Genomic DNA, 14,861 nt, shown 5'->3' with positions numbered 1-14,861 from the left:
CATGGCCCCTGGCTGGGGCAACGCCAATAGAACTCCGACTGTCCTATCCCTGGGATGTTCCTATCTCCACCTGGTGTGCATCAGAAGCTGTGTCGTGCTCACCAGATAGTGATCTAGAAGCCTGCCTGCTAAGATTGCCCACATGTATGTCTCTAGTGGACAGTGTGGGTGATGCATCTTCAGTGTCCTGCCCCGATATCTCCACCCAGGGGGTGTCGAGGGTAAGCAGTGGAGCACTGCTGGTGGATGGGCCAGGCTGATCGAGTGATGTTTATGCAAGCAAAGGGACATGGTAATAATACATGACCAGATCAATGGTCTGGGATACACAAAACTGATTTGAGATTGGTTATCTGAATGAATGTTTAGTAGCTCCTTACCTTTTTCTCACAGGCCCAGCTCGCTCTCAGTGCAGGCCAGTCCCTGTTCCTCCCCTGCGAGCTACATGGTTCTCAGCTCAACCAACCCACCGCCCATTTTCTCTCGCTCACGGCAATTGAGGGTAAGCATCTCCTGCAGGAACACAAGTGGGGATGATATGAGAAACCCGCCTGGTGGGTCAGATGTCAATGATACCCGCTATTTGTGGGCACTGCGCATAAGCAGGCAGGGGTTCTGAAGAGGATGTCAGGGGTATGAGGAAGCTTGCGGGAGGTGAGGTGCTGGGGCCGTGCTAGGTGGCAGAATGCAGGATCTAGGTGACATTCCGAGCGGTGACATCAAGGTGAAGTGCAGAAATGAAACAGGGAGAACTTAACTGGCAGCACTGAATGGGTCATTCATCTTCTTGTGCCATTGCACCCCTGTTGTCTTGCGCTGCCTGCTGACTCTGACCAGTGCTGCGACCATCTCCCAGGCGGGATTCATTATCTTGCTGGAGTGTCTCCTGGCTGTCCAAGAGTATATTGCTGCCTGTCCCCCCTCCATGTATCTAGGAGCTGGTTTCCTCATTGCCATCCTTCTGGCTTGAATGACAAGTGCTGTGCAGCTGTTTAAATGCCCGTCCCTCTTGATTGAAGTGCTCACATGACCCCGGGGTTGGGAGAATCAGAAGCTTCTTGATGCACGATCTGGGGGCTCGTTGAGCTTGCCGGGGCGATACAAAATCTCGTAATTGTAGGTGGAGAGCTCGATCCTCCATCTCACGATCTTATCATTCTTGATCTTGCCACACTGTGTGTTATTGAACATGAAGGCTACTGACCGTTGGTCAATGAGGAGAGTGAATCTCCTGCCGGCCAGGGTTGCCCTGTATGAGTGGGCGGGCCTTGTCAGCATAGTTTGGGACCCACTGGGCGTAGTTCGAAAAGAACCCCAGGCAGCGTTTGAGGGCCATGGGGCAGTGGGAGAGGGGGCACTCCATGAGGGGGCGCATGCGTTTGGGATCGGGCCCCAGAACTCCGTTCTGGACTACATTGCCGAGGATGGCTAAGCGGTTTGTGCTGAACACGCACTTCTCCTTGTTGTAGGTGAGGTTTAGGAGAGTGGCGGTGTGGAGAAATTTGGCAAGGTTGGCATCGTGGTCCTGCTGATCATGGCCGCAGATGGTGACATTGTCTAGGTACGGAAAGGTGGCCCGCAAACCGTACCGGTCGGTCATTCGGTCCATCTCCCTTTGGAAGACTGTTGGTGACGCCGAGGAAGTGATAGAGGCGACCGTCTGCCTCGAAAGCAGTGTATGGGCGTTCCGCTTTACGGATGGGGAGCTGGTGGTAGGCGGATTTCAGGTCCACTGTCGAGAAGACCCGGTACTGTGCAATCTGATTGACCAAATCAGATATGCGTGGGAGGGGGTATGCGTCGAGCTGCGTGTACCGATTGATGGTCTGGCTGTAGTCCACGATCATTTTGTGTTTCTCCCCAGTTTGCACCACTACCACTTGGGCTCTCCAGGGGCTGTTGCTGGCCTCGATGATGCCTTCCCGAAGCAGCCGCTGGACCTTGGACCTGATGAAGGTCCTGTCCTGGGTGCTGTACCGTCTGCTCCTGGTTTGGGAAGAGGGAAGGTGGATCGACATTTATGGTCGCGAGGCTGCAAACAGTAAGGAGTGGTAGGGGCCTGCCGAATTTCAGGGTTAGGCTCTGGAGGTTACACTGGAAGTCCAGGCCGAGTAGTAGGGCAGCGCAGAGGTTAGGGAGGACATAGAGGCGGAAGCCGCTGAATTCTACACCCCGGACCGTGAGTGTGACCGTACAGTACCCCCGGATTGCCACAGAATGGGATCCGGAGGCCAGGGAGATTCTTTGATTGGCGGGGTGTACCACGAGGGACCAGCGCCTTACTGTGGCGCTGAGGTGGATGAAGCTTTTGGTGCTCCCGGAGTCCAGCAAGCAAGAGGTCACGTGTCTTATCGATTTTAATGCTGGTCGATGTGGTAGCCAGGTTGTGCGGATGAGACTGGTCGATGGTCATTGAGGCGAGTTGTGGTTGGTCGTCGCTGGTGCGGATCATGGGGTACCCGGGGGGCATGGGTCCTGGAATGCTGGTGGTGCCCATGTGCCGTGGGGGAGAAAAGATAGCGGTGCCTGAAGATCCTGGGGAGGACAAAATGTCGGGCCCATGGGCCGCACGTGTTGCGCGGAGGGAAAGATGGCGGCGCCCACTGGCCGCGCATGGTCTGAGGGGGAGAAGATGGCGGCGCCCACTGGCCGCACGTGGTGCGGGGATGTGAAGATGGCGGCGCCCATTGTCCGTAAACGAGGGGGGGTGGGGTGATAGCGGCGACTGCACGGGCCTGGCACACCGTGGTGAAGTGCTCCTTCTTACTGCAAGCCTTATAATGGGCAGCGAGGGCTGGGTAGCGTTGGCGGGGGTGTTCATGCTGGCCGCATAAGTAACATCGGGGACCCCCGGGGTTCGTTGGTCTGGCGCGTGACACAGGCGTATTGGCTGGGTAAGGCCCCCGTTGGGGCGGCCGTCTGTGGGGTCCATGATGCGTAGGAGGAGTGCGCCGCGACTGTGGGTGTAGGCCTGGATATTGCGCGGGGCGACCGTCATAGAGAGCGCTAGCTTCTTTGTCTCTGTGAGATCGCGCGTGGCCCCCTCTAGATTACACTGGTGTATGAGGTCCGTCCCAATCCCCGTAACAAAAGCATCCCGCATAAGGAGGTTTGAATGTTCCGTGGCCGTAACGGCCTGACAGTCACAGTCCTGGACGAGTGGGATTAGGGCCCACCAGAAATGGACTCACCAGGGAGTTGAGAGCGAGTGGCGAGTACGTGCCTGGCGAAGAGCGTGTTCGTCTTCTGGGCGTAATTTTCTTTGCGTAGTGTCACGGCTTCGGTGTAGTTTGGCGCGTCCTGGATCAGCGGAAAGACATTGGAGCTCAACCTCGAGTATAGTTTCTGTATTTTCTGAGCCTCCGGAACAGGGCTTGGCGCCGAGTTGATGTCCGCCTCGAAACAAGCTAGCCAGTGCTGAAAGTCCTTTTTGGCGTCGCTTGATTGCGAATCCAGCTGCAGGCGATCCGGCTTGATAGGAGGTCCATCTTCTGAAAATCTTAGAGCAATAAATTGATGCACGATCAATTGCACAAAGACGAGAGTTGAATACAACTGAGGCTTTATTGCTCTAAGGTGTGTGGCCTCCCACAGCAGCTGGCGAAATGGCTGCTGCACGGAGGACACACATATTTATATTCTGCCTACTGGGCGGAGCCAGCAGGCAGGGACTACCGTCGTATCTGTAGTACAGGTCCTACCATACATCACCTAATATAGGTGCAACAGTGGTTTACCACACTTCTCACCTCAGGCGTGGCGTATTTCACGTGGGGAATTTTTTTTCGAGGTGCCTAAAAATTGCGGTCTGGACCGCGTTGCTAGGGCCGACGGAAATCGCACCAGGTTTCATGCCGAGATTGACACTGCCATTTTTTGGGGAAATTCCACCCATTATGTCAGTTCACGGCCGTATTGATCTGTGGAATGCTTCATGATGACACAGCTTACAAAAGAAAGATGATAGGATCATCTCGCACACAAAATAAGTCCTTAAGTAACAGTATCTGTATTTCTATACCTTTTCATATCGGCAACCTCAAGAGCCAGTAAAATCTGTTTTCTGTCCGCATGGGGTTAAACGCAAAACAGTAAAATTAATAAAGACTGGGCAAGCATCACCATGGGTCTGAGAATGAACACATTGCTGCCTGTACTGCAGGCAGCTGACAGAACTGCTGGTGCCCTACACCTCGAGGTTTGGTGTTTGTTCAGCACAGATTACACATGAGGCTTTACTCTGATTGCGCAGATTTTTCTACATATTAATCAATCCTGTGTTGTACCATCGTTTACCGTGAGTTAAATTGTGTTGATTCTCAGATTTGCAGTCACTGGGATTCTGTAGATATATTTTCACATAGGCATGGCATCATGTTAGTTCTGCTTTGCATATAACACTCATTTTGTAATCACACTCTATGAATTGCCACAGGATCACAAGACTTAGCGAACATAATCTCTGGTCTTTTTAAATGATTACGGAAGACAAATATTACAGTGTTTCAACCGCATGACGCAGCAATATAGTAATCAGTTTAAAGTGCAATTCTATTCATGAGGATTTTTCAACTTATTGAAATGTAACAATCAATGCAAAATACTAAAAAGACAAATGCTGAGGGCGGCACGGTGGCGCAGTGGTTAGCACTGCTGCCTCATGGTGCCGAGGACCTGGGTTTGATCCCGATCCAGGGTCATTGTCCGTGTGGAATTTGCACATTCTCCCCGTGCCTGTGTGGGTCTCACCCCCATAACCTAAAAAGATGTGCAGGGGAGGGGGATTGGCCACACCAAATTAGCCTTTAATTGGTAAAAAAATAATTGGGTACGCTAAATTTATTTTGTAGAAGATAAATGTCTAAGGCAGGGTGATGATGCAGTGATGTTCTGTGGAATGGAACAGTACAACATGAGTTCACTCTTTGTGATTCCCTACACAATGAGTTCCCAGTCTCCTGGGACGGTATTGAGTGCGGAGCAGACATCTCTCAACATGGAGGAAAACATTGAACATAAGTCATCTTGAGGCTCCCCTTAGTGACCAATTACAGAGCAGCAGAAGTCAAGGAAGAAAAATTGGAGGGTGAGTCATCCTGATGTGCCCTTGTACATCCCTCAGGAAAAAACTCCAGAGCATCATGTGACAAAGGAGGAGTTAATATCGGAGGTGACTGACTGATAGGTGCTCACACATCCCTCAGTGGGAAATTGTAGGAGGATATCTGAAAACCCTTGGAGTGGTTCAACAGCTCATTCTCTGATCCGGTGGATGGTCTAGGTCAGAACTGAAATAAGCTGCAAGCTGAAGAATGAAGTTAACTGGAAAAATTGCAGGGCGGAATTTAACCTGTATTTGGCAGAGTGACAGCGGAGGGAAAAGCAGCACCGAAGCCGCCGGCACCAACGGTAGCTTTCTCCGCTGTATCGTTGAAAACATAGAAAAATATACATCAAGGGCGAGTCCCACAACGTTACGTTGGCAGAGCCTGCCCCGCCAGCAATTTAGTTTTTTAAAGGTCTGTGCACCATTTTCAAAGGCTTCCCCAAGTGCACATAAGTTCACAAGGGACCCAGCACCCCTCCTCCCAAGAACCCTTTACAATACATTTCATTTCATTTCAATGCATTACCGCACCGCCCCCCCCCCCCCCCCCCGCCCCCCTGCGGCTCTGCCAGGAGCAGTGCCTGGGCAATGCCAGGGGGCAGTGTAGAGTTGTACAACAGATGCACCGTTTGTTCTGGGAGAGCATACGAACCTGTGGAGCCCTCCTCACACACACCACACTTGAGCAGTCACCTCATCGCCCGAGAGATGCACTCACCTGAGCATCTCTGAGAGATCTGCCTGATAGGTGCACACCATGGGAGAACAGTCATAATTTATGTGGGACTGTCTTTACGCTGACTGGAATGGATTTTCTTCTGGGGGAGAGGCGGGGGATGATTGAAGCGTAGAGGTCTGATAATGTTATCTAAATGAATTAGAATGATATTCCGTTGGGATTCCTGTTACGTCACTGGCAGGGGGCTGGGTGAATTGCTTCACACATTTATGCTGGTGTGAAACGCAATTTGGGTCTCTGGTGAGATGTTCCGCTCCCTTCGCCAAACCCACCCAAAAGGAACGAGACACTTACTGTTGGAGAATAACGTTCAAATCTATTAGTCATTTCAATATTCTTAAGACATCAAATATCACAAATGAAAAGCTTTACTGAAGTATAGTTGTTACAATAATTGGAAGCAAAAAGAATTGTGGCAAAAGCCATGAATCCATAGAATCCTGACAGTGCAGAAGAAGGCCATTCGGCCCATTGAGTCTGCACTGACTCTCTGAAGGAACACCCTGCCTAGGCCCACACCCCCACTCTATCACCCCACCTAACCTGCATATCTTTAGGACTGTGAGAGGAAACCGGAGCACCTGGAGAAAACCCACGCAGACACAGGGAGGAAGTGCAAACTCCACACAGATAGTCACCCATGGCTGGAATTGAATCTGGGTCCCTGGTGCTGTGAGAAGCAGTGCTAACCACTGTGCCACTGAGACACCTCTTCTGAGCTCTTCCTGGGTAACCATCAAAAAGCATTATTTCTGTACTACCTTGACAGATTGCAATTATGAGAAAATCCTACACACCCCATTATTCCCCCTCAGGGATCAGTGTTGGGCCCACAATTGTTCACAATTTATATAGATGATTTGGAGTTCGGGACCAAGGGCAATGTGTCCAAGTTTGCAGCCGACACTAAGATGAGTGATAAAGCAAAAAGTGCAGAGGATACTGGAAGTCTGCAGAGGGATTTGGATCGTTTAAGTGACTGGGCTAGGGCCTGACAGATGGATACAATGTTGACAAATGTGAGGTTATCCATTTTGGTAGGAATCACAGCAAAAGGTATTATTATGTAAATGATAAAATATTAAAACATGCTATGCAGAGGGACCTGGGTGTCCTAGTGCATGAGTCGCAAAAATTTGGTTTACAGGTGCAACAAGTGATAAAGAAGGCAAATGGAGTTTTGTCCTTCATTGCTAGAGCGATAGAAGGAGGTTGTGGTGCAACTGTATAAAGTGTTAGGGAGGCCACATCTGGAGTTTTTTGTTCAGTTTTAGTCTCCTTACCTGAGAAAGAATGTACTGGCGCTGGAGGGTGTGCAGAGGAGATTCACTAGGTTAACCCCAGTGATGCACGATCAATTGTACAAAGACTCAGATTGGGTACAACTGTGGCTTTATTGCAGTAAGATGCGTGGCCTCCTACACGCATATTTATACTCCTCCTGGGCGGAGCCAGCAGGCAGGGGCTACCGGCGAACCTGTAGTACAGGTCCTACCTTACATCCCCTAATGCAGGTGTACAGTGGTTCAACACATTCACCCCCTGTTAAAACTGAGTCCGGCGCGGGTGGTGTAGAACTATATACAGTATTGAAAATTATGTACAGCGTTTTATTAAAAAAGAAGTGAGAAAAAAAATGTCCTCTTGAAAGTCCGGTGCCAGTTAGAGGTTCAACCGGTCTGGTGCCTTGATGTTCCGCTGGGACCGACGTAACGGTGGCGGCGATGTCGATGCTGGCGACGTCAGTGCCAGCCTGATGTTGGATGACTCCGGGAGCGTGCCAAAATCCTCTTCCTCCTCTTGTGTGGGCAGGGGAAAGAGGGATGGACCTGGTGGGGTTAATGTTGGAAGCGCCGGGGAAGGGGAGGATGGTGCCTGGACAGGAAAGTGTGTATGGGTGGAACCTCCTGGTGCTAGGTCCCTGAGGGAGACAGTATCTTGGCGGCCGTCGGGGTACGCCACATAGGCATACTAGGGGTTAGCATGGAGCAAGTGTACCCTATCCAACAACGGGTCCGCCTTGTGGAGTCGGACGTGCCTACGGAGCAGGACCGGTCCTGGAGCTGCGAGCCAAGTCGGGAGCGACACTCCGGATGTGGACTTCCTGGGGAAGGTAAAGAGACGTTCATGGGGTGTAGTGCATCAGGGAGGACCTCCTGCCAGCGAGAGGCTGGGAGGTTCCTGGACCGTAGGGCCAGCTGAACGGCCCTCCAAACGGTCCCGTTCTCCCTCTCTACCTGCCCGTTTCCCCGGGGGTTGTAGCTGGTCGTTCTGCTGGAAGCGATACTCCCTGCTAAGCAGGAACAGACGCAGCTCACCACTCATGAATGAGGATCCCCTGTCGCTGTGGATGTAGGCAGGTAAACCAAACAGAGCGAAGATCGTGTTGAGGGCCTTGATGACGTTGGCAGACGTCATATCGGGGCATGGGATGGCAAAGGGGAACCTGAAGTACTCATCGACCACACTGACCATATACGTGTTTCGGTCGGTGGAGGGGAGGGGCCCTTTGAAATCCAAGCTGAGGCATTCAAAGGGGTGGGAGGCCTTCACCAGGCGCGCACGGTCCGGCCATTAGAATTGCGGCTTGCACTCCGCGCAGACCTGGCAGTCCCTGGTGCCTGTCCGTACTTCCTCGACGGAGTAGGGCAGATTGCGAGCCTTGACAAGATGGTACAATTGTGTGACCCCCGGGTGACAAAGGCTGTCGTGTAGGACCCGGATTTGGTCTACTTGTGCGCTGGCACATGAACCTCGGGAGAGGGCGTCTGGGGGCTCGTTGAATTTGCCGGAGCGATACAAGATCTCGTAATTGTAGGTGGAGAGCTCGATTCTCCACCGCAAGATTTTATCATTTTTGATCTTGCCCCGCTGCGTGTTGTTGAAAATGAAAGTTAACGACCGTTGGTCAGTGAGGAGAGTGAATCTCCTGCTGGCCAGGTAATGCCCCCAATGCCGCACAGCTTCAACGGTAGCTTGGGCCTCTTTTTTGATGGACAAGATGGTGACATTGTCTAGGTACGGAAACATGGCCCGCAAACCGTACCGGTCGACCATTCGGTCCATCTCCCTTTGGAAGACCGAGACCCTGTTAGTGACGCCAAGGGGAACCCGAAGAAAGTGAAAGAGACAACCGTCCGCCTCGAAGGCAGTGTATGGGTGGTCCGATTCACGGATGGGGAGCTGATGGTAGGCGGATTTTAGGTCAACCATTGAGAAGACTCGGTACTGCGCAATCTGATTGACCATATCAGATATGCGTGGGAGGGGTACGTGTCGAGCTGCGTGTATCGATTGATGGTCTGGCTGTAGTCCATGACCATTCTATGCTTCTCCCCAGTTTTAATGACTACTACTTGGGCTCTCCAGGTGCTGTTACTGGCCTCGATGATACCCTCCCGAAGCAGACGCTGGACTTCGGACCTGATGAATGCCTTGTCCTGGGTGCTGTACCGTCTGCTCCTGGTGGCAATGGGTTTGCAATCCGCAGTTAGATTGGCAAAGAGGGAGGGGGGGTCGACCTTTAGGGTCGCGAGGCCGCAAACGGTAAGGGGGGGTAGGGGCCCACCGAATTTGAGGGTGAGGCTCTGGAGATTGCACTGGAAATCCAGGCCTAGTAATAGTGCAACGCAGAGATTAGGAAGGACGTAGAGGCGGAAGCCGCTGAATTCTACGCCCTGGACCGTGACTGTGACCGTGCAGAAGCCTCGGATCGGGACGGAATGGGATCCGGAGGCCAGGGAGATCCTTTGATTGGCGGGGTGGACCGCGAGGGAGCAGCGCCTTACCGTATCCAGGTGGATGAAGCATTTGGTGCTCCCAGTGTCCAGCAGGCAAGAGATCGCGTGGCCGTTGATTTTCACCATAGTCGAAGCGGTGGCCAGGTTGTGCGGTCGAGACTGGTCTAGCGTCATCAAGGCGAGCTGCGGTTGATCGTCACTGGTGGCAGAAGACGGAGAGTGTGGGGGACCCAGGTCGTGGAATGTCGTCGGCGTCCATGCCCCGTGGGGAACACAAGATGGTGGCGACTAAAGATCCTGCGGGGGACAAAATGGCGGCGCCCATGGGCCGCACGTTGCTGGAGCTGAACAAGATGATGGTGCCCATGGGTCGCACGTGGACTGAGGGGGGCGGGAGATGGCGGCGCCCACTGGCCGGTTGCGACCTCGGGAGGTGAAGATGGCGGCGCCCTCTGGCTTCGCGTGGTCCGGGGGGGTGAAGATGGCGGCGCCCATTGTGCGTGTGTCCGAGGGGAGGGGGCGATAATGGCGACTGCGCGGGCCTGGCACACTGCGGCGAAGTGGCCCTTTTTGCTGTAAGCCTTGCAAATGGCAGTGCGAGCCGGGCTGCATTGGCGAGGGTGCTTCTGCTGGCCGTAGAAGTAACATCGGGGACCCCCAGGGTGCGCAGATTGGCATGTGGCGCAGGCGTGTTGTCTGGGGTCGCCGTTTGCGGGGTCCAGGAGGGATTGGAGGGGGGCCGCGCGGCTGGAGGGGTAGGCCTGAACATTACGTGAGGCGACCGTCATGGAGAACGCTAGCTTCTTAGTCCCCGCTAGGTCGAGCGTGGCCCCTTCAAGCAGTCTTTGTCGGATAAGGTCCGGCCCAATCCACGTTACAAAAGCATCGCGCATGAGGAGATTAGAATGTTCGGTGGCCGTAACGGTCTGACAGTCACAGTCCCGGACGAGTGGGATTAGGGCCCGCCAGAAGTCTTCGATGGACTCACCAGGGAGTTGAGAGCGAGTGGCGAATACGTGCCTGGCGAAGAATGTGTTCGCTTTCTGCGCGTAGTTCTCTTTGATACGCGCCATGGCTTCCGCGTATGTCGGGGCGTCCTGGATCAGCGGATAGACGCTTGAGCTCAACATAGAGTACAGGACCTGTATCTTCTGGGCCTCCGTTGGTGGGGTGTTCGCTGGGTTTATGTAACCCTCGAAGCAAGCTAGCCAGTGATTAAAGTCCTTTCTGTCGTCGGTCGATTGCGGATCCAGCTGCAGACAATCTGGTTTGATTCGGATGTCCATCTTGTAGAAGATATTACTGTAATAAATTGATGCATGATCAATTGTACAAAGACTCAGATTGGGTACAACTGTGGCTTTATTGCAGTAAGATGCGTGGCCTCCTACAGCAGCTGGCGAAATGGCAGCTGAATGGAGGACACAAATATTTATACTCCTCCTCCTGGGCGGAGCCAGCAGGCAGGGGCTACCGGCGAACCTGTAGTACAGGTCCTACCTTACATCCCCTAATACAGGTGTACAGTGGTTCACCACACCCAGAGTTGAGGGGGTTGGATTACGAGGAGAGGTTGAGTCGACTGGGACTGTACTCATTGGAATTTAGAAGGATGCGGGGGGGGGGGGGATCTTATAGAAACATATAAAATTATGAAGGGAATAGATAGGATTGATGCAGGGAGGTTGTTTCCACTGGCGGGTGAAAGCAGAACTACTGGGCATAGCCTCAAAATAAGGGGAAGTAGATTTAGGACTGAGTTTCCGAGGAACTTCTTCACCCAAAGTGTTGTGAATTTATGGAATTCCCTGCCCAGTGAAGCAGTTAAGGCTCATTCATTAAATGTTTTCAAGATAAAGATAGATAGTTTTTTGAAGAATAAAGGGATTAAGGGTTATGGTGTTTGGGCGGGAAAGTGGAGCTGAGTCCACAAAAGATCAGCCATGATCTCACTGAATGGCGGAGCAGGCTCGAGGGGCCTGATAGCCTACTCCTGCTCCCAGTTCTTATGTTCTTGTGTTCTATTTGTTCAGTTGTAATATCATGCTTTTGGATCGTGTTTATTTCAGAGAAAATGACAGGAGTATGGCACAAATTTAATTAGCATATATTGAGGCATAAATGGATAATGAGCCAGTTACACATTGGCCTAAGTGGTTGGTATTAATCATAGCTGAAAGACATTGGCTGTAATTATCCCACAATTGCACAGTGTGCTGGATCAGATGAGAAAGACTGCGTGAAACCTGCTGGCTTCACATGTCATTTCTCATCCGATTAAACAATTTCAAAGCACTGGTGAGATCACACAGCCAGCTTTGGGGAGTGGGGCGGTGGGGGGGGGGGGGGGGGGGGGGGGGGGGGATCCTAAACCCGCTGGCAATGGCTGGAGCGCGCAGGGGCTGTTTAGCACAGGGCTAAATCGCTGGCTTTGAAAGCAGACCGAGGCAGGCCAGCAGCACGGTTCAATTCCTGTACCAACCTCCCCGAACAGACGCCGGAATGTGGCGACTAGGGGCTTTTCACAGTAACTTCATTTGAAGCCTACTTGTGACAATAAGCGATTTTCATTTCATCTCAAGATACATGATAGGCTCCCCTCCCCCACCCACAGAGATCAGGACCCCCTGGCAGATGAGGGGACATCCCTCAATCCTCACACACGGTAGAGCACCAACCCCCACCACTCAAAGATCGCAGCATCTCCCCCACCCTCATTGGGATCACCACCCTCCCCATCACTGGCTCTGTCCTCACCCCCTCCACACTCACCGGCCCCCACCCCCAATGCATGCGCAACCCCCCCCCCCCAATAACCATTGGGCAACTTTCCACACATAAGGGGAACCCCACAATTGGACTTCCCAGAAGGCCTGCCCCTGACATTGCCATTCTGGCAGTGCCAGATTGGCAGTGCCAGATTGGTAGTGCCAGATTGGCAGTGCCAGGGGGCAGAGCCAGAGCGCTGTCCAGCGATGTCCCTCACTACCCGGAGACTGTACTCACCTCCGCGTCCTCCCGACGTGGCCATCAGTTTTGAAAACCCGCAGTGATTCGCGCTGGTAGGAGGATAAGGCAATGGGCGGACATTACGGCGGTAAAGGGGTTTAAGTGTATTTAAATTGATTAGAATTTACGGAAATTAGGTTCACGTCCTTTCTGGGTGGGGGACAGGGCAGATCTCAAGCCGAGATCTTGCTGACGCAAATCCCGTTATGGCCCTCTCATGAGATTTATCGGCAATGATGGGGTTTCGGCCATGATGGGGTTTGCACCTATGGCGAACGGGCCCTCTGAAATTCACCCGTTGTGTTCTGCCCAATTGTGATGGTTCACATTCAACTGACTAAACCTAAAGAAGACTGTGTGCAATGAAGACTAAGTGCAATAATCATATTGTGAACAACTAGATAACCTATTCAGCATAAAGAGATGAAGGAATGGATTTTCAAAAGACTATGCCAATGTAAATCATATCGCTGAACTCTTTAACTCCCCTGCAATCATTTTAGCAAAATCCTTTCTCATTTTTTAGTCATATTTTACATTATTCTGGGATGTTTAATTTTGTGTTCTGCGTGGTTTGCTCGGCTGTTTGTTGATGCATTTGAATCAGTTCTGAGCTGCAGGAATAGAAATGAGAAAAGAAACAGAAGTTGTGTTTCCCAGTGCAAAATACCTCCTTACTATTTTACCACAGTAAGAAGTCTTACAACACCAGGTTAAAGTCCAACAGGTTTGTTTCAAACACTAGCTTTCGGAGCACTGCTCCTTCCTCAGGTGAATGAAGAGGTATGTTCCAGAAACATATATATAGTCAAATTCAAAGATGCAAGACAATGCTTAGAATGCGACCATTAGCAGGTGATTAAGTGTTTACAGATCCAGAGATAGGGGTAACCCCAGGTTAAAGAGGTGTGAATTGTCTCAAGCCAGGACAGTTGGTAGGATTTCGCAAGCCCAGGCCAGATGGTGGGGGATGAATGTAATGCGACATAAATCCCATGTCCCGGTTGAGGCCGCACTCATGTGTGCGGAACTTGGCTATAAGTTTCTGCTCGGCGATTCTGCGTTGTCGCGCGTCCTGAAGGCCGCCTTGGAGAACGCTTACCCGGAGATCAGAGGCTGAATGCCCTTGACTGCTGAAGTGTTCCCCGACTGGAAGGGAACATTCCTGCCTGGTGATTGTCGCACGATGTCCGTTCATTCGTTGTCGCAGCGTCTGCATGGTCTCGCCAATGTATCACGCTTCGCGACATCCTTTCCTGCAGCGTATGAGGTAGACAACGTTGACCGAGTCGCACAAGTATGTACCGCGTACCTGGTGGGTGGTGTTCTCACGTGTAATGGTGGTATCCATGTCGATGATCTGGCACGTCTTGCAGAGATTGCCATGGCAGGGTTGTGTGGTGTCGTGGTCGCTGTTCTGAAGGCTGGGTAGTTTGCTGCAAACAATGGTTTGTTTGAGGTTGCGCAGTTGTTTGAAGGCAAGTAGTGGGGGTGTGGGGATGACCTTGGCAAGATGTTCATCTTCATCGATGACGTGTTGAAGGCTGCGAAGAAGATGTCGTAGTTTCTTCGCTCCGGGAAAGTACTGGACGACAAAGGGTATTCTGTTTGTTGTGTCCCGTGTTTGACTTCTGAGGAGGTCAGTGTGTTTTTTTTGCTGTGTCGCATTGGAACTGTCGATCGATGAGTCGAGCGCCGTATCCCGTTCGTACGATCGCATCTTTCAACGTCTGTAGATGTCTGTTACGTTCCTCCACGTCTGAGAAGATCCTTTGTTCATGGAGGGCTTGTCCATAGGGGATGGCTTCTTTAATGTGTTTAGGGTGGAAGCTGGAGAAGTGGAGCATCGTGAGGTTATCCGTGGGTTTGCGGTAAAGCGAAGTGCTGAGGTGACCGTCCTTGATGGAGACGAGTGTGTCCAAGAATGCAACTGATTTTGGAGAGTAGTCCATGGTGAGTCTGATGGTGGGATGGAACTTATTGATGTCATCGTGCAGTCGTTTTAGTGATTCTTCGCCGTGGTTGCACATTTATTTTACCACAGGCTCCATTCCAGCTTTCTTGGCATTGACATCACCTCCTATTGGGTGCAACATAAGTAATAGCAAAAAAAAAATGAGAAGAAAAGATGTTGCTAAAATGATTGCAGGGGAGTTAAAGAGTTCAGCGATACTGGACTTGCACTTCAGGGGCCTGAGCTGAAACCCGGCCTATTTGATGGGACGTAACTGTCCTCTGACTCTGTGGATGTTGGATGTTACAATCG

General features: G+C 51.8%; 1 protein-coding gene across 3 annotated transcripts in view; it reads left to right on the top strand.

The window, feature by feature from the left end:
• The window catches only part of LOC140391915 (protocadherin Fat 4-like), a 264,299-nt gene that overhangs the window by 157,890 nt on the left and 91,548 nt on the right, over window positions 1-14,861 (top strand). The window lies entirely within an intron of this gene.

The sequence above is a fragment of the Scyliorhinus torazame genome, chromosome 15, assembly GCF_047496885.1.
Source record: "Scyliorhinus torazame isolate Kashiwa2021f chromosome 15, sScyTor2.1, whole genome shotgun sequence".
Classification (NCBI taxonomy): Eukaryota; Metazoa; Chordata; class Chondrichthyes; order Carcharhiniformes; family Scyliorhinidae; genus Scyliorhinus; species Scyliorhinus torazame.
The sequence above is the reverse complement of the archived record's forward strand: the minus strand, read 5'-3'. Positions and strand labels throughout refer to the sequence as shown.